The sequence below is a fragment of the Cetorhinus maximus genome, chromosome 16 (assembly GCF_964194155.1).
Source record: "Cetorhinus maximus chromosome 16, sCetMax3.hap1.1, whole genome shotgun sequence".
Classification (NCBI taxonomy): Eukaryota; Metazoa; Chordata; class Chondrichthyes; order Lamniformes; family Cetorhinidae; genus Cetorhinus; species Cetorhinus maximus.
Window position 1 is genome coordinate 50,427,318 of NC_135894.1, and position 26,547 is coordinate 50,453,864.

Consider the following 26,547-nt stretch of genomic DNA (forward strand, 5'->3'; position numbering starts at 1 on the left):
TGGTGGTGTTCCCATCTATCTGCTGCCCTTGTCCTTCTAGAGGATAGCGGGTTTGGAAGGTGCTGGCGAAGTAGCCTTAATGAATTTCTGCAGTGCATCTTGTAGACAGTACACATTGCTGCTACTGTGTCGGTGGTGGAGGGAGTAAATGTTTGTGGATGTGGTGCCAATCAAGCGGGCTGCTTTGTCCTGGATGGTGTCAAGCTTCTTGAGTGTTGTGGAAGCTGCACTCATCCAGTCAAGTGGAGAGTATTCCATCACACTCCTGACTTGTGCCTTGTAGATGGTGGACAGGCTTTGGGGAGTCAGGAGGTGGGTTACTCATCGCAGGATTCCAAGCCTCTGACCTGCTCTTGTAGCCACAGTATTCATATTGGTAGTCCAGTTCAGTTTCTGGTCAATGGTAACCCCCAGGATATTGATAGTGGAGGATTCATTGATGGTAATGCCATTGAACGTCAAGGGGCAATGGCTCAGCACTCTCTTGTTGGAGATGGTTATTGCCTGACACTTGCGTGGCGCGAATGTTATTTGCCACTTGTCAGCCCAAGCCTGGATATTGTCCAGGTCTTGCTGCATTTGGATATGGACTGCTTCAGTATCTGAGTTGTCACGAATGGTGCTGCACATTGTGCAATCATCAGTGAACATCCCCACTTCTGACCTTATGATGGAAGGAAGTTCATTGATGAAGCAGCTGAAGATAGTTGGGCTGAGGACACTACCACGGGGAACTACTGCAGTGATGCCCTGGAGCTGAGATGACTGACCTCCAACAACTACAATCATCTTCCTTTGTGCTAGGTATGACTCCAACCAGTGGAGAGTTTGCACACCACCCAACCACCCCCACCCCCCCACCCCAATTCCCATTGACTCCAGTTTTGCTAGGGCTCTTGATGCCACACTTGGTCAAATACTGCCTCAATGTCAAGGGCAGTCACTCTCAAATCGGGAGTTCTCTTAATGACACCCTGTTCCACCCTTCCATCACCCCAAACACCTTCCCAAGCAAGCAAAAGAGATCTGCTCTTTCACCTCCTCCCATGCCATTACCCAGGACCCCAAAACACTCATCCTACTGAGCAAATGATTTATTTCTACTTCTTCCAACCTATCATACTGCAATCACTGCTAATGAAGCTCTCTCTTCTACACTAGGGAGATCGAATGCAGATTAGCTATCACTTTGCAGAACACCTCTGTTTTTCCCACAAGTCTAACTCTGAACTTTTGGTCATTTGCCACTTGAATTCTGCATCCCACTCAGCTCTCTGCCCTTGGCTTCTTGCACTTTCTAATGAAGTTGAATGCAAGCTCAAGGAACTGAATCTCATTTTATACTAGATGCTTTACAGCCTTCTGGCTGCAACAATGACTTCACACCCAAATCATTGCTCCCATTTTCTCTTACTCAGAGAATTATGGCTGCCCAACCCGATGTGTGTTTCCCACATTTTCTGTTTTTTATTACGGTATTTATTCTATTGGTCTTAACAAAACTAAGGAGCAGCCAGGATAAAAGACCAGTAAATTAATCACTTCTATGCCTGCAATATTAAGAAATTGCCCAACCCTCTCATGCACCCCACCACCTCCAACCCCTCTCCAAGAGACCTTTCAAGCTGTCAGAAGCACTGCTGCACTTTATATGCAATCAATCAAGACATTAACTGGTGTTAATCTCATTAAGATTAAATGGAAAGATATTGACGACCCAAATCTTGCTTATTATCTTCAGTGAGTCAGTGTAATCCATTAACAGTAATGTCTCCAGGCGTTAGGCACTGAGTGGAGGTTAGTAAAGCCAAAGGCTTCAAAACCAAAAAGCATTCAACTTAGCAAAGCCATAAATTGTTTGCTTAGTGGTTTAAAGATCAGTAAGGTGCTTTGCTAAGAGGAAAGCATAAATTTATTTAACTACACAGATAGATTCAGAAGTCCTCTAATGCAAAGAACAAAATGGCATAAAATGCATACTTGTATAAATGGTGACCTATTGACCAACAATTAAAGACCTGGCCACTGTCACCATAAATCCATGCACAGTATTAAAGGAGCAGAGAGTTGATCAAATGCAGCAAGTAAAAGCCTTTAAAGATTATATCTTTGACACTAGTCAATACGACCATTTGAAAAAATGCACTTCAGATTATGCTGCAAACTTTGCTCATAAATCCTAATGATTCTCATTAAATGCTACAATTTTAACATCTGAGAAAATATCTCTGGCAACACATTTAAGTGCTGTAAGGTACATCATGTACAGTACGTTTACAACACAGTATCTAAGACAGGTAACCTTACAGGAATTTGCAGTTATGGTTCAAAAATAACTATAATACCGTTTAAATCTAGCTCGAATTGTCAAAATCATGCTGCTAGTTTCTGATGCTAAATATTACAAAGCTAACAATTACTTTGAAATCTAACTTGCAGGCCAAGATCTTTCACTCTTAAGATATTTTATAGTTACTATTCACATTGAGCTTGCCTGCCATTTTTAAAATTATTTAAAAATATTTTTTGGTCAACTTTTTTCTCACTTTTATTGTGATGAGAAAAACTGTAGGTGAGGTACAGTTCCACAAGTTTCATCCTCCAAAACCTTGCTAAGTGACAGTGTACTGTAATTGATATTGTTGGTAGCACACTTGCCCAAGTCGGAAGGTTGCGTGTTCAAGTCCCACTCCAGGACTTCAGCATAAAAATCAAGGTTGACATTTCAGTGTAGTACCAAGGGAGTGCAGCACTGTCAGAGTCTCCATCACTTGGATAAGATGTTATTATGAGGAACTGTCTTTCTACAGATTTTAAAACAACATGCAATTTATTTTGACAATTTATCTTGCAATTCTAATATTAAAGGCTAAGAAATAGCTAGCACGAAGGCCTATTTTTTTTTAATCAAAGAACTTACTTGCAGACAGTCGCATTTACAATTTCCCTTTCAGTATCATGTATAGAAATTTACATTACTTTACTGCATTATACTTCCTACATTTTTTTTCTACTTCATTTAAACAAATTGTTGTCTGGTTAAGCTGTATAGCTTTTTCACAAAACTATGCCTCCCCCCAAAAAAAGCTAAATATAGGCATTGTCTTGAGTTATGGTATTTACATGGAGTTTGCAGATACATATGTCGAGGTTATTATATGGTTGTAAATTTAGGGTGAAACTACACATTGACAACAAAATCCTTGTCAGAATTATGCTACAAAACTGTTAATAAAACAAGTAATACTATTTTATATTTTGATTCACGTTTAATGAAAGTGCAAATAATAAATACAGTATTTGTATTCCTGGATGTCGACAAGGGTTCAACCATCAAAGACGACCCACTGCTATTGTCATGAACTGGAGTTCTCATTTTTCTTGAAAAATCTAATTTTTCCAATATGTGTAACTATTTTCACTGTTTCACAGGAAATCTTGTCTATGGCAACTCCATAATGGCAAATACTAATAACATACAAATTCTTATAGAATGTTGTTTACTTCTGTCTGATCACGGGTGTCAACAAAAACAATTGCTCAACTGTCTAGTCACTGCACTATATCATGTAAAAAGGGAAAATTATTACAAGTAGCTATTTATGATGGCAAATAAAAATAACAAAGACAGGAAAAATATGGATGCATTTTTGATGTATGCCCTTGACGCGCCAACTTGAAAATCTATTACATTTTGAGGCAAGTGCAGAAATGAGACAAAATGTGTCTCTACTTTCTCTCATGAACCCATTTGTTGTGTCTTTATCACCTTAGCATTTTACCGTTACAAATTCTCCTGGCCAGAATCCTATTTTCTACACTCCATAAGCTTCAGATCATCCATAACTTTGCTACTTGTATCTGATCCTATATTCTGTTCGCCCTTCACATGACTTCACTAAAATACATTGGTTCCCAGATCCCCAATAGTTCAATTTTCAATTTTTCATCTTTGAGTTTAGGTTACTCCTTGGCCTTATTTTTCCCTATTTCAGTAACATCCTCCAGTCCTACAATCTCCACCCCAATCTATCCAGTGAGTCAGGCCTAGTCTTTACCCATTTGCCATCGCCCCACCATGTGTTCAGCTATGTAGACTCCATGCTGCGGAGTTTTCATCCTAAGCTCCTTTCCTCTCTTGCAATAAGGCCATTCTTAAAACCCTCTTTTTTGACCAAGCACTTGATTGCCACTCCTAATTTCTACGACTTCAGTTTAGTGTCGATTTTTTTTAATTATGCCTCTGTGAGACTCCATTTTTGTGTTAAAAGCACTCTATAAATTAGGTTATTGTTGCCAATTATTGGCAGATATCACATTTCTTAATTAGCTTTGGTTTCAAAGATTTTTGCTTCAACCATCAATGTGAATATTATTCAATGTAAAATTAGAATAATGAGCAATGGGTAAGTTTTCTTTGTTATTATTAAGTATTGCTGAAAAAGAGATATGCTGTCAAAGCTTTTTGTCTTCCACTCATCAGGACAGAATAGCAAGAATGCCAATTGTAAAGGGAACAACAATTTATACTGCATGAGAAGACAGTGCTGATTGGTTGGCAAATGGACTCTGATTGGTAGAGGCATCACCATGGAGAATGCACCAGGGAACAGTGAACTGCCAAACTTTTGTTTAAATTCAATCCAGGCAGGTTAACTCAGAATGGTCAAGACATTGCCATGGGATATGAACCAGGGAATGGCTGTCCTCCAAGCTTTTGTTTAATTAAAAAAAAAGGTTCAATGCATGGACGTGCTACTTCTGTCCACAAAGGACAGGGTTCTGTGTGGAAATATATGTAGCTTCTAAGTGAGTGAGACACACTGAGTCTAAGTGATTATCCTAAATTAGTTATCAACGTAATTCTTAGCACAGTCAGGATAGTTTAACGAGTGTTGTCCAATCGCAGAACCACATCAAATGTTGGATACTATGTTATAAGTTTTGCAAGCACAGGCTAGTTGAGTACTTTGCCTGTTGCAAACAGTCAAGGGTCCATGCTGATTGATATGATCAGGCTCACAGTGTGGCTCACTTAAGTCTGCTAGAAGGTACATACATTCATACACAGGCCCTTGGTATTGCAGACAGGAGGATCATGTCCATACATTGCTTTTCAAATAAACAAAAGCTTGGGGGACCGCCATTCCCCGGTTCATTCTCTCCCCATGGCAATGCCTTGACCAGAGTTGACCTGCCTGGTTTGAATTTAAACAAAAGCTTGGAAGTTAACTGTTCCCTGGTGTATTCTCCATTACAACACCTCTATCAATCGGAGTCACTTGTCAACCAAATTAGCACACTCTTATCATGCAGTATAAACTGTTGCTCCCTTCACAATTGGTATTCTCGCAGATCTGTCCTGATGAGTGCAAGATAAATAGCTTCAACAGTATGTATCTTTTCTCAGCAACACAAAACATAACAGTACACACGAATATGTGAAATGGATTCAGTAAATGACCCAACTTTAATTATTTACTGTAGCTATGTTGAAGCAAAATGCAGGCGGAATAAACAGATGACTGTTATGGTATACCATAGGGGCTGATGTTGGAATTAGGTGGGGCAAGTGAGGGATTTGAAGCAGAGCAATAAGGCATGGAAGGACCAGCACCACTGTGAGCAGGTGGTGAAAATAATCAGCCGATAAAACCATTATAGAATCTCAGAATCATAGCACAGAAAGAGGGCATTTAGCACATCATGATGTGGCTATACTTTGAAAGTGATCAGCATATAAAAACAATGGTGCTTTTCAATTCAATCTGGGGGTTCAAAAACCGCTCTCCCTTACTGTGAGACACACACACCACAACACCCAAGTCATTCTATAAAAGGAAATTACCTTTGAATCCTGGAATTCTTAAAGGATTACTAAGGGTGAACAACTGCAGCCATTCAATACTTACAGTGGTGAGGGTAGGTAGAAACACATGGATTGCTAAAACACGGAACAATTTTGCCAAAAATGTTTTAGAATTTATTTATATAATTCTGTTTGGTTGTCAGCATTAAAATTATGTTTCCAATTCATTTACAGAATATAATTTGCTCAGTATGTCAGTGTTGACCCTGTATTAAGGCAGACTGTTAGGATACAGCAAGAAGAACTTTATCCTCCATCTAGTTAACATTGGCTATTAGAATTTGAACAGTACTCCATCTCCCAGAAATATTTTGATAATATATGAAAAAATTCATCATCCTGACAGAGCTTTTAATATAATTTAATGGATATAAATTTATTGAGGCAGGGTGGTGGGGGGAGAACTGGGAGTGTGGCCTGGCTCAAACTTCAGATATAAATTTTCTGGCATGGATTTAGCAGTTCTTCCCATGTAGTTACAGCATCAACAGTGACAGATTCAAGGCAAAAGATATAAGACCACTGATACAGACAGAATAAACGGGTTCATGAGGTAAACACATCTATTGATCCCTTGAGCTAAAAGAAAAGAGCACCACTTAACTAAAGCGTCACTAAACCTACTTGAAAAAGACAGTGGCAAATATATACACATTATTGGAGACTCTGACATTTGAAAACATGAGTCATAGAGCAGTGGTAGAAGTTTATGGAGAACCAATTAATACATCACACCACATGCTGCTCCTGAATTGCATGCAGTTTCACACTGAGGCTGGCGTAGCAGCAGACCCATGTTGAGGATTCTATTGCGTCCTGTCACATCAGTGGAGGGCCACCTGGATCACTGCATTGGAGTCCAACACCAACATCATCAGAGAGGAAAGATGATGTGCATCGTAGTCTGCCATCCAGAATAAGGTATCAGTGTATCTGAAATGGAGAGCCCTGTTACACGCTCCTTAGTGCAGCATGAACACCTCGCAAAAATGTTCCCACTGCTTCTACAGAAAATTTCAGAATCAAAATGCAATGCAGTCATGGTTGCCTTCAAATCTCACAGGTTAAAGGGAACAAAGACAGAAGGTTTCAAAGATTTAATGGTATAGATAGGACAATTGGCAAACTTCACGTTCAATTCTTTTTAAATTTATTCTTAGGATTTGAACGTCATTGGCAAGGCCAACATTTATTGCCCTTCCCAAATTACCTGTGAACTGAGTGGCTTCCTAGGCCAATTTCAGAGGGCAGTCAAGAGTCAACCACAATGCTGTCAGTCTGGAGTCTCATATAGGCCAGAGTGATAAGGACAGTAGATTTCCTTCCCTGAAGGACATTAGTGAAACAGATGGGGTTTTTACAACAATCCGTTAGTTTCATTTTCACCGATACTGCGACTAGCACTTCATTCCAGAGTTAGTTCGTTGAATTTAAATTCCCCCATTGCTGTGGTGGGATTTGAACTCAAGTCTCTGGAGCAGAATCCTACTAGTCCTGTAACATTACCAGCCACTGTCCCGATACTGCACTAATTTAAACACAGCATAGAGCAATATAATATCTTATTATATTGTTTTATTATTTCAACATGATTTATGAACTATACTGTCATATCTATGCATAGTCAAAATGTCACGTAACTCACTTCACTGCTGCTTCACAGTCTGTGTATCAAACTAGCAAAGTATCAGTCCACAGCGCATGGTGAGATTTGAGAAATACGGAGAAGTACGGACCTCTGTGAGAACTGCTCTGGAAGGTTCAACATCCCATGGGTAATTCCCATGCTCTGCAGAACCCTTCACGAATGTCTCCTTCTCTGAGCTTGAGTCAGAAACTTCAGACAGTTCCACGGGACCAACCTGGACAGTTTCCTAGGAAATGTTAAACAGAAAAAACCTAGTCTAACACCTGGGTGACACCCCAACTACTCAGTCACTCACACTGCCCACCTAACTACCCCCACCAAAAAACCCCCCACTACTCCCACAACCTGGCTACCACCTGGCCCGATCTGACTATCCCTCCTGACCACACTAACCCCACCCCTGGCCATGCTCACCCTGACCCAACAACCCATCTGACCCAACTACCCCCAGCAACCCAACCTGACTACCCCCGACCCCACATACCCACTCACTCATTCATCTAACTACCCACCTACCCCCTTACCTCAACCACCATACCCACTTACCAGCTCCCACTTACCCACCTAACCCACTCTATCCACACACCCACTCAACCCATCTGACTCAATTACCCACCTCACCCATCCTACCCACTAATCCAACTTATCTACTTACCCGACCCCACCCACCCCATGCACTTACCAAATTATCTCACCCGCTCTATCCAACTACCTATTTACATCACCCATTTACCTACCACCTGACTCATTCACACATTCATTCATCCATTCACTAACATTCAAAGACTGGACATTTAAACTTAACACAGCAGCTAGTGCTATAAAAAGGGGATGTATCCTGTCTTCCCTCAACTGTACTCCGCTTAAATGGAGCTCCCCAATGGATGCTGTGCTCTGTATTTATGGAAATGCTGGGCTCAGAATGTCCAGAAAGAAATGCGGAGCAGCGTCAAGTCAGGGAAATCTTTGAGGGGAGCAGCAAACCAACGATGGTTACCACTCCTCAGAAGATCTGGGCCATATATTCACTGAAGAGCTGATTCAACAACCAGAATAGCTGCAAGAGGCCAAATCCTGTGCCAGCAAAATTGTGATTAACCTTTCAACAACTAGCAATTCAACTCTCAAATCCCATTTGAACACACTCCCTGCACAGGTTAAGCTTTGTGCAAGCAGCACAATGCAAGGGTCTGGGGGGGTGCGGATGGGAGGATGGTAAGCAGAATATAAGGATCATGTGACTGCTTAAACTTAACTGGATTAAAGTTACATGACTAAAAAATTGCGAGAATTTTTGCTTTTTAAAAAGCTTTAAATAATATCCCAAGAAGATTGAGACAGGCAACCCACAGTAGAAACATTAAATGAAGGCTTTAGGATAATGGCACAATGTGTTTGCTCGCAACCATTTTTTCTTACTCGTAAAAGTGGCCATTGTGCTGTAAGTGATGCAAGGAGGATTATCCTGTTTGGGTCTTCAGAATACCCTTACCAGAAGATGGAAATGTAGTGCCATACAAATGGTTTCAGCTGAACATTGCTGACAATAACTGATTAACTTGGGAAGAAGTGCGAGAAAAGATTACATAGCACCATATACCAGGTAAATGGCAGAAGGTTCCATGCCACAAAGTATTGATGTTCAAAAGTATTCCAGATTTACTACTCACCTGTACTCTTGCACATTCTTTGATGCAACTCCTGCATATCGTACATTAGCAGGGCACTCATTCATGATACTGCATACAAATGCACTCACGCCAATGTGGTTACATGTTGATATCTAGATGGATGTCAGATTGTATTCACGGCGACGATCAGTGATCTCCTGCACCCTAGAAAAGGCACCAGCGTGCCGACAATGAGCAACCACTTCCCATTAACTGGAAAGGAAATGAAAGTGCTGGCTACTGACAGAGTCACTTGTGAGATCCTTGTGAGGGCAGGATATTACCTGCGCCATAGGCATAAGAACTGAGGGAAGTGGGAGTGCTGTTTCAAAGTTGCAGTTTGGCTATAGGGATCTTCGCTGCAGATTACAAAGCTGCTCAATTAATTCTGAACAAGTTGAAGCAGTGCTCTTGGCTTAATGATAGGCACGTGTAAAAAGGTTTGCGGGTATTGTCCGAGGTCTGTTCATCTCCCTGGAATACCTTCTTTGCTCCATATTCTCAGGTATGAAAGACATCATTCAATCCTTTACAACAATCTTCTCTCATTTTCTTTATTGTAACTTCTGGCATGTACGTGGCACAGTGAAAAATTGTCCACCTATGTCCTGTCCATGTAAAGCAGGACAAATCTAATCCAGTCAATTATCACCCCATCAGCATAGTCTCAATAGTTGAATTACCTGGAAAAACTCAGCAGGTCTGGCAGCATCGGCGGAGAAGAAAAGAGTTGACGTTTCGAGTCCTCATGACCCTTCTGCCGAATATTCTCAGGTATGAAAGACATCATTCAATCCTTCACAACAATCTTCTCTCATTTTCTTTATTGTAACTTCTGGCATGAACGTGGCACAGTGAAAAATTGTCCACCTATGTCCTGTCCATGTAAAGCAGGACAAATCTAATCCAGTCAATTATCACCCCACCATCATAGTCTCAATAGTTGAATTACCTGGAAAAACTCAGCAGGTCTGGCAGCATCAGCGGAGAACAAAAGAGTTGACGTTTTGAGTCCTCATGACCCTTCGAAGGGTCATGAGGAGTCGAAACGTCAACTCTTTTCTTCTCCGCCGATGCTGCCAGACCTGCTGAGTTTTTCCAGGTAATTCTGTTTTTGTTTTGGATTTCCAGCATCCGGAGTAGTTTTTTGTTTTTAGTCTCAATAGTTACCTGTTGGAAGGTGTTATCAACAGTACTATCAACTGGCACTTACAAAGCAATAACCTGCTCACCGTTGCTTAGCTTGAGTTCCATCAGGACCACTCAGCTCCATACCTCATTACAGCCTTGATGCAAACATGGACAAAAGAGCTGAATTCCAGAGGTGAGGCAACAGCAACATTCCGTAACATCAAGGCAGGATTTCACCAAGTGTAGCACCCAAGATCCACAGCAAATCTGAAGTCTATGGGAATTAGGGGAGAACTTTTCATGAGCTAGAGTCTTACCCAGAACAAAGGAAGGTGACCATAGTTGTTGGAGGCCAATTCTCTTAGCCCCAAGACATTGATGCAGCAGTTCCACATGGGAGCGTCCTATGCTCAGCCATCTTCAACTGCTTCATCAATGACATTCCTTCCATCAAAACGTCCTGTGTTTACAGGATCCAAGCCAGTTGATGAAGCCGAAACCAGGATACAGAGCTTTTCTTTATTGAGAGAGTTTACTGACTTGCTCGGTCTCACAGTTCTCTTCCCACTCAACCCAGTGTCCCAGATATCCCCTATTTATATGTGCTGAAAGACAATACCAATCACCTGTTTCTCTTAACTTTAACAATGTAATTGACATGACAAGAACAAGCCTTAATGTAATTAACAAGACATTAAGATGAAGTGGGGATGTTTGTGTAGTGTTTACTATTTGTGACTCCTCAGGTACTGAAACAATCTATATCCATATTGAGTAAGACCTGGACAACTTAACTTTCATCCTATACTAGTTCCAGAGAATGACCATCTTAAACCAGGGAAAATCTAATTACCTCTCTTTGGCACTTAATGACATTACCCTCATCAAATCCATTGGCCATCAGCATCCTGGAGATTACTATTGACCAGAAGCCTAACTGGAGCAGCCACACAGGTAATATAGCCACAAGAGCAGTTCAGAGTCTGAATATTCTGTGGAGAGTGACAAACTCCTGATTCTCTAGAAACAGCAACTGTGTGGAAAAATTGCAAATGTGACTCCATTGTTTAAAAAAGGAGGGAGAAACCAGGTAACTGCAGACTGTCAGTTTAATATCAACTAAAATAAATTCTCTATCATCAGAGACAGGGTGACATGATCACTTCAATAATCAAAGAGAGTCAGCATGGATTTGTGAAGGCTATGCCATGTTCATCTAATCTTGTTGAATTTTCCCCAGGTCATCATTAGCATGGCATATATGGGGTTGTTTATTTCATAAGTCATTTGACTAAGTTCTCACAACATGTTATTAGAGAAAAAAAAATGAGGTAGCGCTGTGACATGAGGCAGTAACTGCAAGACAGAAAGTAGGGATAAAAGGACCATTCACAGCAAGTGGTGCTCCCTAGAAATTAGCACATGGGCCTCGGCTTTTTATGATAGCGTTTTAATGATTGGACAAAAAAATAGCTGTATACCAAAATTTGCAGATTACACCAAGTTGGGAGGCATGCCACATTGAATGAATGGGAGCAGGAAGTTCCAAAAGGACAGTCAGACTAAGGCAGGAATATGACAGTTGGAATGCAATGTGGGAAAAGTAACGTCATCCACTCTGGATTTAAGAAAAACATAGCTTGTTTCCCTTGAGTCTAAAAGTTTGAGGTTTGATTTAATTGAGGTGTTAGAAATCATAAAACAATTTGATAGAACAGATACAGATAAACTATTATCTCTCATAGATGTTGCGGATTATCTAAAAGACACACGGCAGAGTCGACTGCAGGTAGATTAAACAATAGTTCTTTATTTAGTACAAGTATGCACACATAATGTGTGTTCTTCCGGAATGCTCTAAAAGGCAATTCAGTTACACAGTTTCTGTTGGTTATATATACCATCTTTGAGGTAACACATCACTAACTCTCAATTTTATTATCCTGTATGTTTAATTGTTACATCCTTAATTACAAATGAATTTATAACAGAAATACAGAACGACCTATCTGTCTCCTCCGCAATTCCAGAGGAATTTGTAAAATAGGCATGGAATGACCTGACCTTTAGCAGGTATGATGCTCACAGTTCATTCCAAAACATAAACTTTGCTTATCTATCCTGATATTTTTCTGCTGTGCCAATTCATCTGTATAACTTAACCCTGTGGTCAAGCTATCAGTTTATTACAGTATAATTCATAGAGCATTCATCAACTTATTTTATCCTGACCCAAAGGTCACTTTCCTTCAACTTTATCATGGACTGATTCATAGGCTAGTCATTAGCTTCTGGGCCAGGCCAAAAGGTCTAATGCATTCTAGTTTTTTTTTTCTAAACTGCAAACACGGAAAACCTATATCCGCAGCTTGGCCAAGCCTGGGACATCCCATGATGCATCCTGATATACCTCTTCATGGGAAAATCCAGAACATAATCTTAAAATTAGAGCTAAGCCATTTAGGAGTGAAAGCACTTTCCACGCAAAGAATAGCAAAAATCACTCCTCTATAAAGATGGTGGATCAATCAAGGTTGATACATTTTTGTGAGGTAAGGATATCATGAAATATGGAACAAAGGTTGGCTAATGGAGTTGAGGCAAAGGTGAGCCACAATCTAGTTAAATGACAACACAGGCTTGAGCAGCTGACTCTTGTTCTTGTGTGTGGCATAGATATTCAGAGATATGATGACTTTCCCTGACATGAACAGTGCAGTATAAAAAGGGAACCACAGCTGTAGGCGAGGTCTATTGAGACAAGCCTTTCAAACAGAGCTCTTGGATGAAGCATAATTAGTTTACCTCTTGTGCAGTACTTCGTATGCCTTGGGTATTTGTGGGTGCAGCTGATTGGTGCATTGACCTTCCTGGTAACCTTCTCTTGCTGTTGTTGCCCCTCCTTTTTGTTGCCATTCAAGCAGCTTTACATGCTATACTCATGCTGCCAATTGAAGAAATATGTGGAATTATCTGGCTCTGTGTTATCCCTGTACAGTGCCTTTCTTTCACTCTGCGCAACTAAAAAGACATTTTTCTAAGGTTAATTATGCTCATCTGGAAGTGAAAAGCTGCATAATTTTCATGGATTGCCCTTACTTGCTCTTTAATAAGAATAAGCAAGTTAAAACTGACCCACGTACTAGAACTGAATCAAATTTAGCAGTTCGTAAATGTCATGGAAGTATTATCTGGAAAAAATACAACACATTGAGGAATTTTAAAGCTGATTTTTGCTAACTTTCAAATATGGTTTATACAAGTGACTGATGGAAAACGTTCTGAAGCAAAGAAAAGTTACATGTAAAATAACAAAATGAATTGTACATGAAATATGTTACAGCATATAAAATTAGATTTATGTTTATATTATAAACTGCATTAAGAATTTTACTCTAACACTGACTAATTTAGTCCCCTTCTGGGAACCTCTTACTTTGATACTCTAACCATTTGCTAAAAGATAAGCATTTGGTCAGTCGCTGAAATTTAAGTTTTAAAAAAGTCTTCTTCCAGTATATATAAAATAATGAAATAATATTCAGTGTATTTAGAGTTCACAAAGGAAAGATAAAGACCAAGGATCTATTTATCAAATTATATTTGCAGGGAAAATATTGAGGCTCAGAGTCTATAATTTTCAAGTGGTATAATGGCTTTCACTTGCGTGCCATTAATGAATTATTCTGAAGTGAAAACAGAATAATTGAACTCCCAAGGGCAGAATTTTTACCTCGGCGGGTGGGCGTGCGCGCCTGACCCACTTGTGCATCAAATGACACCCACTGACGTCGCGTTGATGTCAAAAATAATGCACTATCCTGATGTTAGATTCAATTTAATTGCTGTCGCGCGATATTTCGGTCGGCGGGCGCGTGCGGGAATCAGCAGCGCACCCGCCGACAATTAAAAGGCCCATTAAGGCCATTAACAAGGTCATTTAAAACAAACTTTTCGCTGCCTGTCCAACCTTATGGTTAGCTGGCAGGCGAAAAGGCCAAGCCTTTGCACTTTTTTGGAAACCTCATCCACAGGCAGGATGAGGCTTCCAACATCATAAAAATAAAATAATTTTTTCAAATTTCATCTATAACATGTCCCTACTCATATGACAGAGTCATGTTTTGTAACATTTTAAAAATCTTTATTTCTAATTTATAAAACTCTTCATCTCCCTGAGGCAACTCTGTGCCTCGGAGATTTTCAAGTGCTCACTCGTGTCCGTGCACAAAGTTCCCCGCTTGCCCTCCTCCCCCCAACACAGGCAGTGCCAAGCGCTGCCGCTTGCGTTTCACACTGGGTGGGCCTTAATTGGTCTGACCCCAATCGCGGGCGATGGTCGGCTTCCTGACTGCCCCTGCCCAGCCCACCCGACAAGGGCAAAGTTCTGCCCCAAAACTTTCACAGTGCAGTAGATGGCAAAATTTGACATTTGGCTAACTAGGGAATGTAGTATTAGCTTTATTTGCATGATGATACTAGCACACATGCCAACATACAAAACTCTACTTGACAGTTTAGACACATACAATTTTGGACTACTTAAAATGCAGGTGTTACAAAATAACCTTACTACACAGAGGTAGGTGATGTTTTCAGTTAAAATTATATTGCTGTTCCAAGGATTCTATAAAGATGATAGGCTAACACTCAAATATATATCGAGCATAGTAACTCCTATAGTAAATTAAAATGTAACAGCTGGCATATATGTGAGAGTCAATGTAAGTGATGGCCTTAAAATTATCCCAATTTTTATCTTTGTAGGAATGGGATCTCATACCATGACAGACTTTTCAGCATAATTATGCTCTTTCGAGAAAAACTTTTTAATACATTAAGGTATTACATGATAATGGGTACGTTTTCTCCTGTTAAAATAAGTAGCCAACTTTCCCCATTTCTGATCATGAGCAGCAACTGTCTGGTGGTGACTAATGCTGGCTTTACCCCAATTGAATTTCTTCTTATGAAATTTGATATCACTCGGCAGAAAATGGCCTATCATTGCATGTCTACATGAATAATTGTTTTTTAAATCCATAAGCTGTTTACAAGCTTTTTAAAATTCACCTTTTCAAGTAAAAGGCAACAACTGAACAGGTTCAAACAATTGTGTGCACTGTTCACCAGGTGTTAACTGTAACCTGACCATCCTTATTAATGGTTTCAACAAATGGATGAGGTTGACTTTTTTAGTTTGCAGATGAAAATCCATTAATCAAGGTCAGTGCCAGATTGTTTCTATGTGTACTCGTGTAGAGCTGTGTGAAAAACCTAAGTCCAAGGAAGGAATTAGGGAGAAGTTCCTTGACTTGACAATAACTACCAAGGAAATGCAAAGGCGGAAGTGTAAATCACTTTAATATGGGCTGAGAGAACATAACTGAATAAGCAATTACAAACTTGTGGATCAAAAACCACAGTCCTGCACTAACACAGATATAAATGAGCAAGATTGTCGGTGAAGATGGAGACTCTTATAAAGAAGACTCACTATATTTACATTGTACCTATTATAGGAGGGCAATAACACTAAGCAGCATTACATGAGTCTTGCTGATCCGACTCTGCAATAGTGCCTATTCAAATGGTTATTACCATGACCCAAATCAGCTTGTGAGATATCAGAATTGACTAAATGTCAAGTTTGTTATAAAAAGTAACTACACCCCAAAAGTAATTGCGTGAGTAGCACTTGTAGCTGTCTGGAGAATCTGGCAGCCACAATACAAATTCAGTCTTTGTTATCTCCTCCCTTCTCAAATATATTGCCCACAACTTCTGCTTCAGATAACAAGCTTCCAGAAGAAACTAAAAGTGTAAGTAAAATCTATGAAACCATCAACCTTTTCTTATATAAGCATTTTCTTTTAATTTAGAGCTGCATAAAGTTGTTAGTAGCCAAATTTAGCTAGACTGTATAAATAAAGTTGGGTATTTTGAATTAAGGCTCCATTCTGCGATGTAATGCTCAAATCCAAATTTCATTCAACTAAATAAATATTTGATTCGTAAAATCAAGACTCATCATTTTATTTAGATGGCATAGCCACGTTTGACATTTCACACAGCTTTGTAATCCTGATTGTTCAAAACCTTTCCTTTGAGTACAATGTGCACAGACTTGTTCAGCCATGCACATAAACATTGCTTTATTTTTTGAAGTGCATGAATTTAAAATATTTAATTGGCTTTGTACAATACAACATAGAAGGCTGCATAAACTATATTTTTCTGATCGATGAATGCACTCTATGTAGCAGCTTATGCAGAAAATGAGGATGTTTGACCTGGAAAGAAAGTGAGTATCATAGATTACTTCTTATACATCATGTTCTACAGGACAGCAATTAAATTGAATCTGACATCAGGATAGTGCATTATTTTCAACAGTGAATTTGATCTGACAGCAGAAACAATGCCTGAGGATGAGGGCTGAGTGCAATATGACAATGAAATTACCACCGACATCCCAACGCATGGTTGCACTATGCACTATTTTGCTTGAGATTGGGATACATTGACTTCTGAATTACAATGCCAGGATTGATCTGATGACAATATCACCAATTTTCAAATTTCTTCTCTGACAAAGAATTTTTCAGCTATTTCTGTGCCACCTGCATTTAGCAAGGACACACCAGATTTTAAACAACTAACAAGCCCTTAATAACCATTTTTTCCTCCGCTTTCATTATTCACAACTTAAAAATTTACTTAAGGTGGTTAAATGCAGGTGAGAACAAAAATTTCATAGCAAGCTTCTAGAAATTATCAGCAACCTTTACAAATTTTTTCCCCAATACTTTTGAACCAGGATGGAAATACCTAAGTGTCTGAATACTTCCTACCTTATTTTTCTTTTATCAATAATCGATGAAAAATCTGTTAAATTAAACAATTAATCATACCTCCAAAATAACTAGAGGGTAGACTCTGTAAATTTATTTTTACTGCATCATCTTTGAAGATTAACTTAGGAGCTAGAACCAATTGAAATGTTCATACATATGGGAAGTGATACCTTTTATAAACATTCTATGCTATAAACGAGTGATGGGGTCTTAAAAACATTTTCTGAACTAGTCTTAATTAACTGTCACCAACTTGAAACGTTAACTTGCTTGCTCTTTCCACAGATGCTACCTGACCTGAGTATATCCAACATTTCTTTTGTTTTTATTTCAGATTTTCAGCATCCAAAGTATTTTGCTTTCGTATGACTAAAAAAATGTGGCATCGCAATTAATAATCCACACCTGCATTTCTGTGGACTGAATTAATATAGATGAGCTCTCATTCATTACTTTAAATAAAACAGGGATTGTAAATTGGGCATAATTACACGAATAGTTCTAATCGTACTCAGTTTTATTAGATTTTAAAACAACACTTAACCATCATCAAAATTAGGAATGATACAAAAGACAGTCATTGTTCACAGTTGATACAGCTTACCTACTCTCAAACAAGAATTTCTTTTGGCTTATAGTCAATCCAAAATAGAGTATTATGAAGCTTTGGTAACATCTGGTAAATTTTGGTTCGTATCAATCCCATCCCGTTGTCAGGTGCTTTGCCAAGAACAAATTTGATCCGGGCAAACTGTCAGGGAGTGAAAATGATCTTAGGCGCATACATAACAATTTATAGTCATATAGCTCCTTTAACATCAAAAGAAAACCCAAAGTGCTTCACAGGAGCATTATCAGACAGCATTTAACACTGAGCCTCATGAGGAAATATTTGACCAAGCTTTTGTCACTTGTCCTAAGAGGCAGCTTTTTTTTTTCTTTTTTCATGCAATGTGAGCATCAATGGCAAGGCTAGCATTTGTGAGTGCCTTATATCAAGAGATCAAGGAGGACAGGTTTAGGGAGAGAATTTTAGAACTTGGGGCCGAAGCAGCTGATTGCACATCCACGAATGCTGCAGCAATGGAGACCTACAAGCTATAAGTAACAACGGAAGATCCCAACAAATTGCTCTCCCATTTCAATACTTCAACATTTACATAAGCAACAAAGGTTGTGTTCCCTACAAGCAGTATCCAGAGGATATCCAGCAGGTGATATCTGAATTGAAAAGAGGTGCAGAGACAAGGAAATGGGATGAATGAGAATACACTATGGCTGCCATTTATGGGTGAAGTACATGGCTGGTTTTAGACTCATTCAGTTAGGTAGCTTTCCAAACAGTTTAGCAAACTTCAATTGACTGAGCAATCTGCTTGAAATACAACAAAAGAAAAAGGATATATGCCACTGAGAGGTGATGGACAGGGCTAGAAAAGAAAAGATAGAAATATGTAGACAAGGTAGCTAGATAACTATATATTATCGGGCATCTATACAACTGGAAATCCCACTGTACACAAGTCAGCTATTAGAAATCAAACTAAGTGATACTTCATAAGGAATGAACAATGCATGACGTGTAAAATATGCCGCAGTTTAATCGCACAACATAATCCATACTGATTCATTTCATATTGTTCTTCTTGCAGAAAAAGTTGTCCTGCAAATAAGAACACACCAATGAAAGCCTTCAAATGCCCCAGAAGACAATAGTGGATGCATGAGGATGAGAGTTTCTAGAGAGCCTTGATAATAGCCAAATTGAAGGAAACAAACACCCTTTTGTTGGTTTGTACAATTAGAAACTTATGACATAACTGTACAAATGAATTACAGTTTCAGTATATGTAAAGTGACTGATGCATCATGAAAATATTATGGACTGTCTGACATTAACATGTGGTGCTATGCCTCTGTACCCATTGAACATATTTTCTGTTTTTGCAGACTTAGCTGAAAACCAGGGCATTTCACATTTTGATAACATTTTATTTTAGAACATTACATAAGAACATAAGAAGTGGGAGCAGGAGTAGCCTGCTCCGCCATTCAATAACAGCTTGGTTGATCTGATTTTGGCCTTATCTCCACTCTTCTGCCTGCCCCCCATGACCCTTGACTCTCTTTTTTAATCAAAAATCTGTCTATTTCCTTGAGTATATTCAGTGACCCAGCCTCCAATGCTCCTGGAGGCAAAGATGATTTGCATTTGTTTCTTGCACAACAGTGGCAAATAAATTCCAAAGATTAATGATCCGCTGAGAGAAGACATTGCTCCTCATCTCCATTTTAAATGGAAGACCCCTATGCTCCCTAGTTCTAGAATCCTCCACAAGGGGCAACATGCTCTTAGCATCTACTCCCAACACCCTTCAGAACTTTGTGTGTTTCAAAAAGGTCTTCTCTCATCCTTCTAAACTCCAATGAGTATAGAACCAAACTGCTCAAACCTTCCTCATGAGACAACCCCCACTTCATTCTTGGAATCAACCAAGAGAACCTTCTCTGGATTACCTCCAATGCAAGTACATCCCGTTATATTGGGAGAGCAAAACTGTAGTACTCTAGTAGTGGTATCACCAATACCCTGTATGGTTGTCACAAACTTTCCAAATTTATACTCCATCCCCCTTGTAATAAAGGCCAACATTCTGTTAGCTTTCCTAATTACTTGGTGTTTCTGAATGCTAACATATTGTGATCCATTTATGAGGATACCCAGATCTCTCTGTACTGCAATATTCTGTAGTATCTTTTCATATAGATAATATTTTCCATCCTCCCCAACAAAGTAAAAAACCTCACATTATACTCCATCTGTCAGATTCATGCCCACCCACTTAACCTATCTATATCCCTTTGCAAACTATTTGTGTCCTCCTTAAAATTTGATTTCCTACCTATCCTTCTATCACCACTAAATGTGGCTACAATACACTACAATATACCCTTAATTCAAGTAATTAATATAGTTTGTAAATAGTTGAGGTCCCAGCACTGATCCCTGTGGCACCCCACTAGGTACAGTTTGACAACCTGAAAATGACCCATTTATCATGACTCACTATTTCCTATTAGGGTTAGCCAATTCTCTTTTTGTGCCAATATATTACCCCCAACACCATGAGCTCTTATCCTGTAACCTTTTATGTGGCATCTTATCAAATACCTTTTGGAAATACAAATAGGATACATTTACTGATTTTCTTTTATCCACCAAGCTTCTAACATCCTCACTGAACTCTAATAAATTTGTCAAACATGGCTTTATCATCATTAAACCATGTTGACACTGTTTGATTGTATTATGATTTTCTGAATGTTCTGCCACTACTCCCTACTGGATTTCATAATGGATTTAAAAGCAAAACAAAAACATCAGACTAAGAATCTTCAGATTGTTTCACTAATTTAGAGGAAAGAAACAGATTAAGGTGAGTAACTCATCAAGAGTATGACAATTGTGAAAAATCATCTGGATTTAGTGTCTGGTACATCAATTTTATATGTTGCATTGCTGATACCATGACTCAAAAACGTTTGGAGTTGTCAACTTCTTATGCTGCTACAATTTTGCTAGTCTGGTCATCAACAAGGATGGTCACTACTGAGCAGATATCAGATGACAGTAATTCTGGCACCAAGGGAAGAGAATATGTACTGTAAGAATTCCCTCAATTGGCACCATTGGTGTACCATTAATTTTGGCTGTAACGTTAGCTTTGTTCTAGCTGTTTTTGTCCTTTCTAATGTCATAGTTAATGTAAAACTGGTTTCAGAGAGTACTGTCCTGCTCCTTTTTAACCCTTTCATATGGAGATATGCAAAGGGCTTCTTTAAAGTGAAGACATTGGGCCGAATCTTCCAGTAAGTGGCCGTCACCGTTGGATTGCCACCTTGCTCCATATTTGTTACCCAATGCCGGAGCTCCGCATTTCTCGCCCGCACTTCCGAACTGGGCCCCTTTAGAAATGTGGAGCATACCTGTTCTGGAGTCCTTCCTTGTAGTGCAGGATCACTGGGAGAAGCCAAGCCACACTCCCTTTTATAAAGGCACTAACTGCCACATTTTGGTAAGTCTTCATTCACTAACACTGAAAAGCTTTGGGACATTGAAATAGCTTTTAGTTTGTTAGTGAATGTGTGTAAGAAAGATGAGTGGGTAAGTGGATAGGGCAGCATGGGAAATAAGTGGCAGGATGCTAGGTGGCAGGTTCGGGCCAGGTTGGGTTGGAGGAATCAAAGGGTAGGAGGGGGGTCGGAGGGTCAAGGGTAGGAGGGGAGTCGGAGGGTCAGAGGGTTAGCGTAGCGGCAGCGGGCTCGTGGCCGGGAGGGGAAGAGAGTCGGTGGGCTCAATGGGGGGAGTCATAGGAGGGCTGGGGGTATATGTTGGAGGGTTAGGGGTAGTCAGAGAATTGGTGGGAGAGTCAGAGGGTCGGGAGAGTCTGGGGGTACTCTGGAAGGTCAGGGGAGTTGGGCGGTTCGGGATGTCAGAGGATCAGTGTGTTGGGAGAGAGTTGGGTGGGGGGCGGGCGTGTCAGTAGGGAGTCCCAAGGGTTAGTTGCATAGTGACCCAGGAGTTAGACCTGTTTTTTTAAATCAATCTATCATTTCCTGGGTAACTCTTCAGGTAAGTGAGCCAGAACCCTCCAAAGTCTTAGACTCTAACTCAGTGTTACAGTCAAAACCCTGGAACTCCCTTCCTAACAGCACTGTGGGTATGCCTACACCACATGGGCTGCAGCGGTTCAAGGAGGCAGCTCACTACCACCTTCTCAAGGGCAACTAGGGATGGACAATGAATGCTGGCCCAGTCAGTGATGCTCACATCCCATGAATGTATAAAAAGAGTTGGAGACCTTTTTTTAAAGAGGGTCCCCAGAAGCAGGGGGATTGCCCTTCAGAAATTGAAACCTCCCTGGAGATTCCTGCAGAGTCTTTGCCTTGGGACTTTGGAGGGGTCCCGTAGAACATCCTTCAGGCTATGTCCAATCTCCGACCATCCAGAGACTGGAGGATCTGGGCCACTGTAACAGCCTCCAGGGAAAAGGCATGATACTGTGCTGCAGGTTAAATATCATGATCAGAGGTAAATAGGAAAAAACACCTTTTGGATAATATATAACACAACATGGAGACAGTGACTTTAAGAACTCTTCGCCAGTAGTTCTATTGCATTCGCTCAGATTTTACAGTAAAAATAACAAATGAGGCTATCAGCACTCACCATTAAGGAGAAAATCGAACAGCAACTTTCAATGATTAATCGTACAGTCAAATGTGGAGATCAGCAAGTTGCTTGCTCCTTCAGAAGCTTAGTTATAACAGTAACTCACCAAGAGATCTGCCTTTGAAATACATGCATCAGTGTGAAATTGGGATATTTACATGATATATACCCACTAAACATCACAGAAAATGTTAGGCCTTGGTCCATTCAAATGGAAGCGAGTTTTTAGTAGCATGAAATGTCTGAATTACTGCCCAGCAGCCTCACTGGCACTAAAAAGTAACCTTTACAAGCATGGAGTCTCATTCCCTCAAAATTTTAATAATTGTTGGGGATTTTTAAAAAGTTAAATATGTAATTTTGGTTTTCTTCTTTATTATTTCTCTCTCTTAATCTGATTTTCGTTTTCTTCTGTATTTAGTTTTGTCTACATGATTTGGTATTAAATTAGATATTCTAACTTACATTTCCTGGTCCAGACTGCATGCTTCAGGGAGATTTTTTTCAATCTGACTGGTTAAGTAAAAAAAATATTTTTTGCCCAGATCACAAAAATCCTTGTAGAGGGTATTGTGTTGTTCCAGGTTTCTAATCACTGAAGTTTCAGTGCAGGTCTAATACAACAAACAGCTCACATTTTTAGTCATTGCAAAATTCAGGCCATTGTGTTGCCCTTGCATGTTGCTGCCAGGCATCAACCCTATTGAATAATACATCTGCTAAATCCTTGACAGTTTCTGGCCCACAGATTTATCAAGTTTTTGGCATGGAATCACCCATGACTCACAAAAAATGCAAAATAGTCTGACTTATGTCAGTCACTGGCAGTCTGGTTCAGATGGTGCATGTTGTGTGGAGATTTTCCAGAAGCAGATGCCACCATTCTGCCAATTCCTCCTTACTAAACTAAAGCTCATCTTCCTTAGGCTCATCTCTTCTGCTAATACCATGTCCTGGCATACTGCATTATATGGGAGACCTTCCATGTAGAACAGTAATAAGGCTACAATGTCAGTAATGTTGGTTGGCTGACAATGTTATTGCTATGGTGATTAGAAACTTGGAATTGTACAAAAAATTCAATTTAATCAACCTTAAATGAAGATTGTAGCTTTCCTCTGAACTGTCTTTCTTAATACTCGTTCCAGCTTTGGGAGACATGTCAACAATGCTTTCCTAGAATGGAAAGGTAATAATAAATCTGTCCTCTTCAGTCACAAATTGCAAATTTTAAGCAAATTAGCACTTGTACGTCGTTTTCACCATCTATGTTGTTTCAGTCTCTTTGTGGAATGCAAGTGCTGTTCTGCACTCCTGACGCTCTTTACCCAGAGTTTATTCATTTGTCACCTGCATATCGCTTTGTACCACAATTTCCAGTCTACATATTGTTTCCATACTGTTAAGGACAGGGCGAGAGAGAACTACTAAAATCCCCATTCCCTTCCCTACTATCCATAATTAGTATGCTTTTGAAAAGAAGATGTTTCTGTTTCTTAACCGCTGAGCGTGTGGACAATTTGAATAACCAGCAGCAAGCTTTCCAATGGATTAAATAAATATGATTGTTTATTGACATACTCACCCCAAAAATCTAATGCTAGGGCTCTCATTCACACAGTCTCACACACAAATACACTCATGAAAAATAAATTGAAGAGAATAGTGTATTCTTACAAGTTACAAAAAAAATGAATAGTTTAGAATTTATGAGATGGCCCTGTTCTGGAAAACATGCATTGCAAACCTGATGGAAAAGTTGCCTTCACTCCTGAAGTGCAATTTAGCTAAGTTGAACAGCAACAGCAGAGTCATGTGCCGAAGTGGTTTTCAAGATTTTCTTGAAGAAACAGACTTTCCGCAGGTCACAAAGTTAATTACTTGATGTCTAGTTACCAGGAGGTCAGTTTACTGTATTGATTGACCTGAAAAGGAACAGACTTGAAGACATTGCAGTGTTACAGAACCAGAGACTGGTCCTTAAGGCAGAGTTGTCATTGCCCTTTCTGCTGCTGCTGTGTCTCTGCAGACAGCACTTGAAGATTAAAAGGAGACCAACATGGCTGTCCTACCATGTGGCTTCTCAGAATTCCATTTTGTAAATATGGGCCAACATTTCCCCTGTCGGGTAGGGGGATGTGTGGGAGCAAGCATGGGCGGGTGGGCCTCCGATCGGCGCCTCCAGCCGGGGAGGCGCTGCCATTATACGTGGGTGGGCCGATGAAGGCCTGCCCAGCGTGACGTCCTCCAGGAAGCGCTATGCGCACGTAAGAGCACACAGATCTCCCTGAGACAAAGTGCTGCCTCAGGGAGATCGGCTCCGATGTAAAAGTTGAATTTCAGGCAAGTAAAAATTTTCCCTGCCATGTCTCCTCATGTGACACTGTCACATGAGTTGGGACTTGTTCATAAACTTTTATTGAAGCATTTGTTAAAATTGTAAAAACCCTCATGAAATCTCATCCTGCCCGTGAGTGAGGTTTCATGCTTTTTCCGAGGCCCGCCTGGGCTCCCGGCTGCCCGCCAACCTTAAGGTTGGATGGGCAGATCCGTCAATCAGGTTAATGAGTTTTTTAATGGCCTTAATAGGCCGTTGACAGTTCGGCGGGCATGCAGCCGATTCAACTGCGCGCCCGCTGAATTGAAAATCTAAATGACGCGGGGTGACGTCGGGATGTGCACTAGATGTATCCCTGTGTCATTTTACACGTCAACGAGCGGGCCCCGCCCCCGCTCGCTGACCAGAAAAACCTGCCCATGGTGTTGGTCTTAGGTTGATTAGCCACAACCTGGTTTATTCTTTGAAGGCATTTATCCTGAGGGGATAAATGTCTTGTTTCAGAAAGACTTATTCAATTCAGGAATGTTTTTTGGATGCACCTTAGGATATGGGTAGCTGACACCTTAGTCTGGAAAGTGTCCTTATGTTGTGAGACAGTCGGGCAGTTTTGCATTCACAGATCAGGTCAGGTAACCGTCAGCAGCCATGTTTTGCAGCAATTATTAGCCATTTTAAAAATAAAAGTCAGTTCGAAAAGATTCCACAATGAGTAAAGTTCAAATTTTAAAAGTTAGGAATATGACATGCCTTTACTGGACATAACAATACGACACCCAGGAAGCTGTCTGTGAAGCTCATCACCCAGTTAAGGGTTCCTCACTCACGGTAAGTTATAAGATTCTTTATATGCATATTGTAAAGAACATATCTTTTTATTTCTGTTGGACTGTGGATTCAAATTACAACGATTGCAGTTTGAAGGACATGTCCACTGGAACAGCGTGAGGGATATATACAATGTTGCTGTCCTGGAACAGAGTGTGCCATGAAAGACAGGATAGTGCCGAAGAGGAGTCTGGTCTAATGGGGAACCGCCTGGCAACAACGATTTAATTGGCTCCTGACCAGGTGACCAGGGTTTGTGAGCAAGCAGTGCAGCAGAATAACTCCTAGCTCGAAAGCAAAAAGACCTACAAACCCCTCTCTCCTTTGTGAGAGATTCCAGTAATCCTACAATAATAGCTAGCTGGCTTTTTCTCTTCATATCGCTATTACCTGCTCTCTCTCTGAAAACCCCTATCAAGAGGCAAAGAGGAAAAATTACTGTTAGAGACATCGAAAGGCAAGCTCAACCAGTGAACTAAAGATTGAAAGTACTGACAGACCACCTTGTGTTATCAACAAAGAACTGAAAGGAATTTGGAAGACGTTGATCAAAATCAACCCATCAAATCCTGTACTCCAGAATTGGTGCTATTGAGCTGTTTTATCCCACCCTTACAAGACACACAAAAACATGGATTTTATGTGTGTGTATATAGGGATTTAAGAAGGGGTGGTGTTTAGGTTATAGAGTTAGAAATTGGCCACTGGTTAAATACAATTTGTTAAATAAACAGTTATTTAATTATTACGTTTAGAAACCTAGTGCTCTTATTTTGTCAATGTAAATTAAACAATTAAGTGGGTTGATCAAACTTTTTCACATTTGACGTGGCTCAGGGAGCAGTGGGGCTTGATGTTATAGTGCATGATCCCCAGTGTGTCATATGTTGTGAAGCATCTAGTATACCAAAATCATTTTACCAACTCTCTTGGGGACATATAAAAAAAGCCCCTCCCATAGCCTCCTCACACA